The sequence below is a fragment of the Triticum dicoccoides genome, chromosome 6B (assembly GCF_002162155.2).
Source record: "Triticum dicoccoides isolate Atlit2015 ecotype Zavitan chromosome 6B, WEW_v2.0, whole genome shotgun sequence".
In the NCBI taxonomy this organism is placed as follows: Eukaryota; Viridiplantae; Streptophyta; class Magnoliopsida; order Poales; family Poaceae; genus Triticum; species Triticum dicoccoides.
In genome coordinates this window covers 499,160,399-499,170,885 of record NC_041391.1, presented here as the reverse complement: position 1 = coordinate 499,170,885, position 10,487 = coordinate 499,160,399, and positions in this window count along the sequence as shown.

Here is a 10,487-nt window from a genome sequence, read left to right as displayed (position 1 = left end):
ATATCAAGCCGAACACCAACCCGCACCTCCTCGCCGAAGAGGCAAGGAGACTTCAGCCGTAGGATACACATATGACTTGCAACGTGACCTAGCCAATAAAGCTGGCTAGACTAGATCAATCTACGGATCAAGAGGCCGTGCCCCGGCGCGAGACAACGGCTATGAAGCCCGGCGTGACGACCATTACTATACTCGGGATCAGAACCGAACTCAGATGTCAGCCGACCTCCGCCGTGATATTGCACGATATAGAGGGGTCGCACACCCTTTATGCTTCACCGATAAGGTAATGCAACACCAATTTTCGGAAGGGTTTAAAATCGTAAACATCAAACAGTATGATGGAACGACGGATCCGGTCGTCTAGATCAAAGATTTCCTTCTCCACATCCACATGGCTCGTGGAGATGACCTCCATGCCATCAAATATCTTCCTCTAAAGTTGAAAGGACCAGCACGACACTGGCAGAACAACCTCCCAAAAAACTCTATTGGAACTTGGGAAGATTTGGAAGATGCTTTTCGTGCCAACTTTCAGGGCACTTATGTCCGGCCACCGGATGCTGACGACTTGAGTCACATAATCCAGCAACGAGGCGAATGGGCTTGCAAGCTTTGGAATTGGTTCCTAATTAAAAAGAGCCAGATTATGGACTGTCCGGACGCCGAAGCCTTAGCGGCCTTCAAACATAGCATCCGGGACGAATGGCTCGTCCGACACCTCGGGCAGGAAAAGCCAAAGACTATGGCAGCGTTAACTGCACAAATGACCCACTTCTGTGCGGGTGAGGATAGCTGGTTGGCTCGTAGAAGCAATAGCTCGGGTGACCCCGACACTTCTGAGGCCAGGGATGGCAATGGTAAACCTCTCCGCCATAAAAAATAAACGTCGGAACAACAACGATGACGCAAACGATACGACAGTCAATGCCAGATTCAGCGGCTCTAAATCCGATTAGCGGAAGAAACCTTTCAAAGGCAACAGGGATGGTCCATCCAGTTTGGATAAAATCCTCGAGAGGCCCTGCTAGATTTATGGCACACCCGATAAGCCTGCTAACCACACCAATAGGAATTGGTGGGTTTTAAATAGGTCGGTAAAATAAATATCGAACACAAGGGAAAGGGACCTCCAAGTGAAGATGGCGATGAGCCCAGTCAGCCGAATACCGGGGGTCAGAAGTAGTTTCCCACCGAGGTGAAAACAGTCAACATGATCTATGTCACTCACATTCCCAAAAGGGAGCGCAAGCACGCACTAAGGGACGTCTACGCTGTAGAGCCTGTCGCCCGAAATTCAACCCATGGTCAGGCTGTCCGATCACTTTTGATCATAGGGATCACCCAACCAGTATCCGTCACAGGGGTTCGGCCGCCCTGGTACTTGATCCAATTATTGACGGATACCATCTCACTAGAGTCCTTATGGATGGGGGCAGCAGTCTCAACTTGATCTATCAAGATACTGTCCGCAAGATGGGCATCGACCCATCAAGAATCAAGCCTAGTAACACTACCTTTAAAGGTGTGATACCGGGCATGGAGGCCAATTGCACAGGCTCACTAACACTGGAGGTAGTATTCGGCTCCCCAGACAACTTTCGCAGCGAAGAGTTAATCTTCGACATCGTCCCTTTCTGCAGTGGGTATCATGCACTGCTCGGACGAACTACTTTCGCCCGCTTTAATGCAGTCCCGCACTACGCTTACTTGAAGCTGAATATGCCTGGACCTTGGGGCGTTATTACAGCCAATGGAAATATGGAGTGCTCCCTCCGTACCTAAGAGCACACCGCGGCCCTAGTAGCGGAGGTGTATGGCGGCCTTCTCAAGCCGAATAGTTCATCGGCCAATAAAGCCAATGATGTATCTAAACGAGTCCGGTCCGCACATAATTGCGACAAATCAACAGATCCGAACCTTGATTAGAAGTTCGGCCTCCGCCGATCGCCCCATCAGGTTGCAGCTTGCATACCGCGCGTACATAACTACGCACTAAAAATACCCTGGGCGGCGCCAGAGGCACACTATGGAAAAGGTCCATAGTATGGCTTGACCCCATCTGGATCGCACATACCTTTTTTTCTCTCACTGCAGGTTCAACAAGAGCCCTACGTGTTATATTGTTTTTTCAGGAGATCCTTTTAAGTCTAGCGTCTCCCAACCATCAAATACTCCTATCAAAGGACTTATTACTAAGGAGAAACGACGCAGACATGCGACAGGGCATCACTGGAGTTTTTGAACCATTATTTTTAGGCCCTGTGTTAGACTTTCCCTTATGTAGAACTTTTTCTTTTTCTCTTTAGGCATGTAACATGACCTTAAATGGCATTGTCTGTCGAAACATGCCTCGACGTATCAATAAGGATATAAAGGAAGCATATGATTATCACCTTCTTGGTTGGATTCTTTTATTATCTTGTCATCTGTGTTCCCCCTTTATGTTCGATTGACATACGTGGCTCGGCACGGCCTTCATACCAGGGGTTGTATTCGGCCCCGCAAACTCTTAAGTCCGAACACCTATAGGGAACTCTTCGGTGTCCCGGATATTACATTATATGCATCGGCTCCGAATCAAGTCTTTGGTCTATAGTTGGGTTGCCCGGCTCCTGTGTTTGCCACCTTACATTCTACAAGTTCGTCTAAGGTAGTAAAGGAAGACTGTTGTGGAATTATCACATCATATGTCCTAGTGAAAGGACTTATTCGTGGAGCCATCGTGATCGGGTTAGCTTAGAGGGGTTAAACCGGACAAAGAACACAAGGAGTTTATACTGGTTCGAGCCCTTGCGGTGAAGGCAAAAGCCTACGATCTAGTTGTGGTGTTTTTGATGTGGTCTCGATTACCAGGGAGCAAATATGATTTTCCTAGTTCTTGAGTTGTTGTCCCTTGTCCCTAAACCGCCGCTGGGTCGTCCCTATATATACACAGGTTGACGTCCGGCCGGTTTACAGAATCCCGAGGCCGGCTCATACAAGTGTCCGGCTCGGTTTCTTCCTTTTCCTAACTTATAATACAAGTTTACATATCTATGGCGGTTTACTATTATTGGCCCTAATCCGCCATTGGGACCCGGGCCTCTAAGTCTTCATAGTTAGAGCGCCATAGCCTTCATCTTCATGAGCTCTTGTACAGGACTCCTTGTGAGTGTAATCCGGCCCCTCCTGGGCAGTTTAACTCAGTAGTCATATCCCCAACATTAGGCCCCAGATTGATTTGAACTTGTTTATGTTAATCTTCAACTTAGAGAAACTCTGATTTGAACATCTTCATGTTGTCCTTGTAAACCGCCGTGATGTCATCTTCTGGAATCACCTTAAACCACCATGACGTCATCTGCATAAAAAAACTCATAAAGATTTCTTTTTTTATTAATTGATCTCCGAAGATCGAGGAGACAGCTGTGCCCCATTCTCTGTTTAGGGATCCTCGATTCTCGTGCTTGCCTTACTTATCCATTCGCCTTATAAATAGGCCCCGGGATCCTTTCCTTCTTCCCCTTCCGTGCCTCTTCTTCCTCCTCGCGACGCTCAAGCCCTGAAGCTCCGTCGCCGCCCTCGACCTTCAAGCACTGCATCGACAAGGCCGCTGCATCGTCCTGAACATACCAGAGACCTGCGGCACTTCTCCGCTATTCCTGTGAATCCGGTAAGCCTCCTTCCTTCAACCCTAGATCTGCATTAGGGTTTCAGTGTTCATCCGTGTTCATCAATGTTCATCCTCGTTCATTGCTTCGCCCTTACTGTCTCATCGAACCTAGACAAACTTGTCATCTTCCTTTTGCGGTCGAAGCTGTAGCTTTAGTTTGCCTCGCCATAGTATCTCTTCCTTCCTGGATAGATCCCATCTGGACCTTTGGTGTTCTGCCGTCGCCATTTTAGGGCTCGGAAAATTTTCTTAACCGAACCGCAATAGATCCAAAATTATAACACCATCTTGTGAAACCTGTTTCTACAACACTTAGTAAATTTCGGATCTGCTTCTTCCACTGTAGGCGGTTTAACCTTTAAATAATGATAATCCGTCAGGTACCATTAGCCCTCACTTAAACCGCCAACTTTACCTGAACAGAAGTATCCGGTTTAACATGTACATATGCTTTGATTAAATCCCCCGGTTTGACACCGGTTTATGCATATCAATCTTGAATCGTGAACCGACATTTAAACTTCCTTTACAGCTTGTCATCAGAAAAATGGCCAAACAGTTCTCTTCGTGCAATTTGGTCCGTTCTCGGGTCGCCAAAGAGCAGCTGACTGGGTACGTTGTGACTGGCGCTTTAGCAAAGGAGGAAACCATTCATTGGAGGGTCCTAGGTACTGAATGTTCTCCTGAACCTCAAGATGCAGAGGTGATTGTGTTTGTACATCATCTGGACCGAGGGTTCAGCCCTCCCGGATCAAAAAAATTCCGTGATGTACTTTCCAGCTTTCAACTCCACCCTCAAGACATTGGACCGAACTTTGTGTCCAACCTTTGCAACTTTCAAGTGTTTTGTGAGGTTTACCTGCAAGAGGAACCAACTGTTGAGTTATTCAGAGATTTCTTTCACTTGAACCGTCGTACTGAATTTACTAATGGGCCCAGTACTGAACTCGGCGGGGTATCAATTCAAAAGAGGAAAGAAGTCAATTTCCCTCATGCCAAACATCACAGCCACCCCAAAGATTGGAACCAAACTTGGTTCTACTGCCAAAACACTGCTCCTGAAGATGAAAATCCTCTGCCGGGTTACCATGCTCACCGGCTCAGCAAGGAATACCCAATGCCTCAACGGCTGACTGCTAAGGAGCGAATGAAGTATGCCACGCAGATCTCCAAGATCCGGGCTTTTATGGCCAACGGTTTAACCAGTATTGATCTTGTCTGCTGCTGGGTTTCATGGAGCATCTTGCCTTTAAGCCATCGTTCCGGTTTAATGTGCGAGTACATAGGAGATGTGAAAGACCCTCAATGTTATATTGACATTCAATTGACTGATGACGAGATTACTGAATCCGTCAAGAAGATGCTGGATGAACCGGTAGCTGAATGCAGCATAACTGGGCTTCGTCCGTTCTGTGCTCTCAACAAACCGCCAGCTGTAAGAACTGCCTTTTTCTGTTTTAATCCGCCCTCTTTGACACTTGCTGATAGCCTTTCTGTTTATCTTTGCAGAGCAATGATCCGTTTTGGAAGAGGAAATCACAGGACAAACCGACCAAACCACAAGACAAACCGGTGAGAGCACCTCGGGCTAAGTCCAAGGTCATCAAGACGCCTGCTAAAAAGAGAACCGTCAGGTCCTCTGATCCGCCCGAAGATGTTGATGATTCGGAACCAGAGGTAGAACTTGACTCCCTTGGTTCATTTTTCATGCGTCTTATTGACAATGATCATTATCAGGATGATGCGGAAGCCAGCCGCGCTGACCATGTAGAGGTAATCTCCCTTTCCTCCGATTCAGATCATGTGCCAATACAAAAACTTCGCCGCGCAGTCCATAAAGTAAAATGCTCACATCCTCTTGCTCATTTGGATCCATAATTTTCTTTGAAGACACAACAACATGAAGCTCGTCGCACAACCCGGCACAGCGGCCAACGGGTTACTTCCTCCGATTTACCAAATACCCCAGTTCGAAAACGCCGTCCAGAGGTCCCTTGTACTTCTAATACGTCTTATCCCTTGGCGGGTTACTTTCCATACCCTCTTAATCCGTCTGATTCGAATTATTAGGGAACTTCCAACTCATCTTATGGCGATTCATCAACCACCCGGATGCCTCCACTCAAGACCGTTCCTGCGTAAGCACAGTAGACTTGCTTTTGTATGTTATCCGGTTTACTATACAAATCTCTTGTACTTTACTCTTTTCAGTGCCAAAGCCCGGCTTAGCAAGAAAGCCAAATTGACTGTCCCAACTGATGAAAATCAGAACTCTGAACCGGAGAGGACCCCTGAACCTCATGACCCGAATGTTGATGATGTCCGGGAAGACCCAGTACCTCCGATTCAGGATACTTTTGCTGAACCGGAAGAAAGAAACATCTTGAATCAGTCTGCTGATCCGCCAAGTCCTGCCAAGGATGAAGATAATCCACCAAGACCAGCCAGGGATACTGACATTCCGCCAAGCCCAGCCAAAGGTGGTGATGATGATGTTGTCGTTACTGTCACTGGTCATACTGCTCCTGGCAACCCGGTCGTCTTATCCAAGCATAGTGCCAAGGAAGAGTTCTCTTCCACGGATAAGGGCAAGTGGAAAACGGATCTATCTAGCTATGCCCACCTCAATGTGCAAGATCTGCACTCTGGATTTCTAAACCGCCTGTATACAAGACGTGACTATGAGGCCGGTTTAGTCAACTTGATGAAGAAGCGCTACGAGGTAATCCTTGTTCAAACATTTTCATAGAGTTCTTCCTTTTGCTTTATAATAATTCCACTGTAGCCCCCAAGGGCCAGTTTAACTTGCGAAGTTGAACTGGTACTTGAATAGGAAAAAACTTCAACTATGTGGCCCCCAAGGGCTGGTTTATCTTCTTGAAAATGAACCGGTACTTCATACTGTAAAGCTTATCCTTGTTGAATTTATTTACATCCAGTTTATCTGATCAAATAAACATTATCCCCCAAGTGCCAAGATGAATACTTGTATTGAGCCTTGGGACTTAAAATAGCAGTTGAGAAGAAAACATTTCACATTATCCCCCAAGTGCCAAGTGTATAATTTTTATGTGCTTGGGACTTTTGAAAAAGTATTGCCAACTTACTATCTGTCGTTTGCAGGCTGATTTAACCAACAAGGATTCCCAAATTGCCTATCTTCAAGAAAACATTAAATCCCAGCAAGCTGAAACCTCCAAAGCTAAGGATGAACTGAAGGGCGCTTTATCATCCATGGAGCAGCTGAAGGATAAGTTCAAGAACGAGCGGGCGGGATGGGAAACTGAAAAAGCTGCTTTGCTAAAACGGGCAGAAGATGCTGAAGCGGCATTGAAACCGGTAGCAGAAGAGCTGAATGGCTTAAAGCGGCAAATCAATGCAATGACTAATGCTATCTTTGGTAAGTACCCTTCTGCACTTTGTTAATAAACATTATTGACACAGCCGGTTTAACAACAATTTATTAAACCATTGCAGGTAGTCGTGTTGCTCATCTTGGCTCTGATATGCGGAAGAAGCTGAAGGCTTCCTACACTTTGGTAGAGCAGTTGTATACTAGTGCTCAACGGGTCATTTGCGCAGCTTCTTATAATATGCCGGCCCCCACTTTGATCAAGGACACGTTGGCCAAGTTATCCATAATATGCCGGTCTCCTGCTCAGTTAGAAGAGATGAAGAGATCTGCTGCAAGGGCTGGCGCTTTATCCGCACTGACTCAGGCCAAGGCTTGGATAGCTGATCTTGATCCGGTAGACATTGGAGATGGCTATCCTACCAACAAGAAGATGGGTCAGAACTTGACAACGAAGCCCTCAAAGCCTTGACCAAGGAGATGCGCCCGCTTACCATTAAGTTGGCGGATGAAGTTGACTTATCCGTCTACCAGTCCAACTATGATGTGGATAATAGGCGGATTGAGGTATCTGTCAATGAAGTGCAAAATCTTATACCGCCAATCCGTAAGCACACTTATGCCCCTGACACTGAACCGTCAGATCATATAAGTGATGAAGCTGTCTTCCGAGCTTTGTCTGGAATTGACTGGGCCAACATTGACTTCCAGCCAGTGGATGGGGAGGAGGAGGGTGAACCGGCGCAAGATGTTCCATCAACCTCTCGTCAACCCGGTGATGAATCGTAAACCGTCGGTCGGCTTAATTTCCACAGGCTGAATTCTGTGTAAAAACAATTATTCTTTTGGGCATCCAAGGGCCTTGTAATAGGCTAGTTGAAATACTTTGATCCATCTCCATCGTGCAATGCTGCGTGATACTGTTTGATCCATTAGGATTGTTGCCTTGCTTGCTTATATGCCTTATCAATTTTATGCAATCTTATTTCTGCACAAGGTGGATTGAAAATATTGTCCTGGCGGTTAACCGCCAGACAAATCATAATGTCCAATATAAAGCTTGGTTGACAACCAAGGCTTCAAAAATATCAAAATATGAAATAGATCATACCTGTGATACTAAATCATATTGTTGGCTTACCAACTTGATTGTAGTAAGGGTGAGAACCCAAATCTTGAGTGTTGATAACTCCCACCATGCTGTACTAGTGCATAAGAAGCCATGCTGGGTTATGATAAACTCCAGATGATCATCCTGGCGACGTATAGGCAATGCCAGACCGGGTGAATAATCACCGGTTTAAAATTGAATGTGGTCTGTCAACTTGTAGTTGAAAGCCAAGCCGGGTTAACAAACACCGGGTTAATTTGATGACTTATAGTCATGCTGGGTCAATAGACACCGGTTCAACATAAAATTTTATCAAAGAAAAATCTTGACAAAGGCAAATAAAACCGTGTAGTCGAGGCTTTTCAAGGGCTGCTAGGCCCAAATTCGAGGCTTTTCATGGGCTGCCAGGCTGCTGAGTTAAACCATTTTGCAAAGCCTTTCAAGATGGGCCTCCAACTAACCAATCGTCGTTTTAACTTTGACAAGTTCAGGGTCTGTATAAGATTGACTTGTCAAACATTCAGCGGGTCATTCCAGGATTACCTGGATAAGAGTGGCTTACTTGATGAAGGCAAGTTAACCCGGGGTTTTAGGTGAATACACCAGGCTTCCAAGCCGTGCTTGATAGCATATTACAAGGGTTCTTTCAAACTCTTTGTTGCATTGCACAAAGAGCCCCCAAGTAACTTTGTGAGTTGTGCTCAATGGGTGCCCTTGTTTGAGATGTGCATAGCAACCAGACTCTCTTTGGCCCCTTGGGTGTGAAGCTCCCAAGCTATAGTGTGGCGTGATAGCTAGATTAATGAACATAACTCCGCTTTGTCAGCTGAAGCCCCCATATAACCAAGAGATATTGGAAAAAATAGCGGAGGCCCTGCTTATAGCAAGGATGCCGGTTTATTATATTGATCATAATATATACATTGTCAAAATATATACATAAGAGTAGCCTATGGCTCAAGTGTAGTAAGGCCGAAGGAGAGCTATGTTCCACGGCCGCCGGGTCTCCTCCTCAGATTTGCATGAGTCTACATGCTCTCGAACATCGCTGAGGTAGTATGATCCGTTGTGCAGATTCTTGCTGACCACAAAGGGTCCTTCCCAAGGTGGGGATAACTTGTGCATATTGGTCTGATCCTGGATAAGCCGAAGCACTAAATCGCCTTCTTGAGAGGTTCTTGTCTTAACCCGGCGGCTGTGATAACGTCGTAGGTCTTGCTGATAAACTGCCAATCGAGCCAACGCCATGTCCCGTTTTTCATCTAACAGGTCCAGTGCTTCCTGACGTGCTTGCTCGTTGTCCGCTTCAACATAATGGGCAACCCGGGGCGAGTCATGACGAATATCACTTGGGAGTACCGCTTCTACCTCGTAAACCATGAAGAAAGGTGTATACCCCGTTGGTCGATTGGGGGTGGTGTTTATGCTCCATAACACAGAAGGTAATTCTTCCACCCAACAACCCGGCGTCCTTTTCAAAGGAACCATAAGCCGGGGCTTGATACCCTTCAAGATTTCCTGATTAGCTCTCTCGGCCTGACCATTAGACTGTGGGTGGGCCACTGATGACACATCAAGCCGGATGTGCTCTCTTTGACAGAAATCCTCCATCTCACCTTTGGAAAGGTTCGTGCCATTATCTGTGATGATGTTGTATGGATAACCGAAGCGGAAGATCACCTTCTTCATGAATTGAACCGCCGTGGCTGCATCACACTTGCTTACTGGCTCTGCTTCAACCCATTTAGTGAACTTGTCAACCACCACCAATAGGTGGGTCTTCTTATCTTTGGACCTCTTAAAAGGCCATACCATATCAATCCCCCAAGTAGAAAACGGCCAAGTGATTGGAATCATCCGTAGCTCTTGAGCCGAAACATGAGCTCGACATGAAAACTTCTGACAAGTATCACACCGCTTTACCAAGTCCTCAGCATCAGCATGAGTCGTCAGCCAATAGAAGCCATGACGAAAAGCCTTAGCAACCAAGGACTTTGAACCGGCGTGGTGACCACAATCTCCTTCATGGATCTCACGCAAAATCTCTTGGCCCTCTTCAGGAGAAACACAACACTGGAACACGCCTGAGACACTGCAGTGATGTAACTCGCCATTGTGAATAACCATGGACTTTGAGCGTTGGACTATCTGTATGGCCAGAACTTCATCTTCTGGTAACTCGCCCGGTTCATATACGTCAAATATGGAACCGTCCAATCAGGAATGACATGTAAAGCGGCCACCAATTCTGCCTCCGGATCAGGAATAGCCAAGTCCTCCTCTGTAGGCAACTTAACAAACGGGTTATGCAGAACATCTAGAAAGGTATTGGGCGGCACCGGCTTACGCTGAGACCCCAGCCAGCTTAA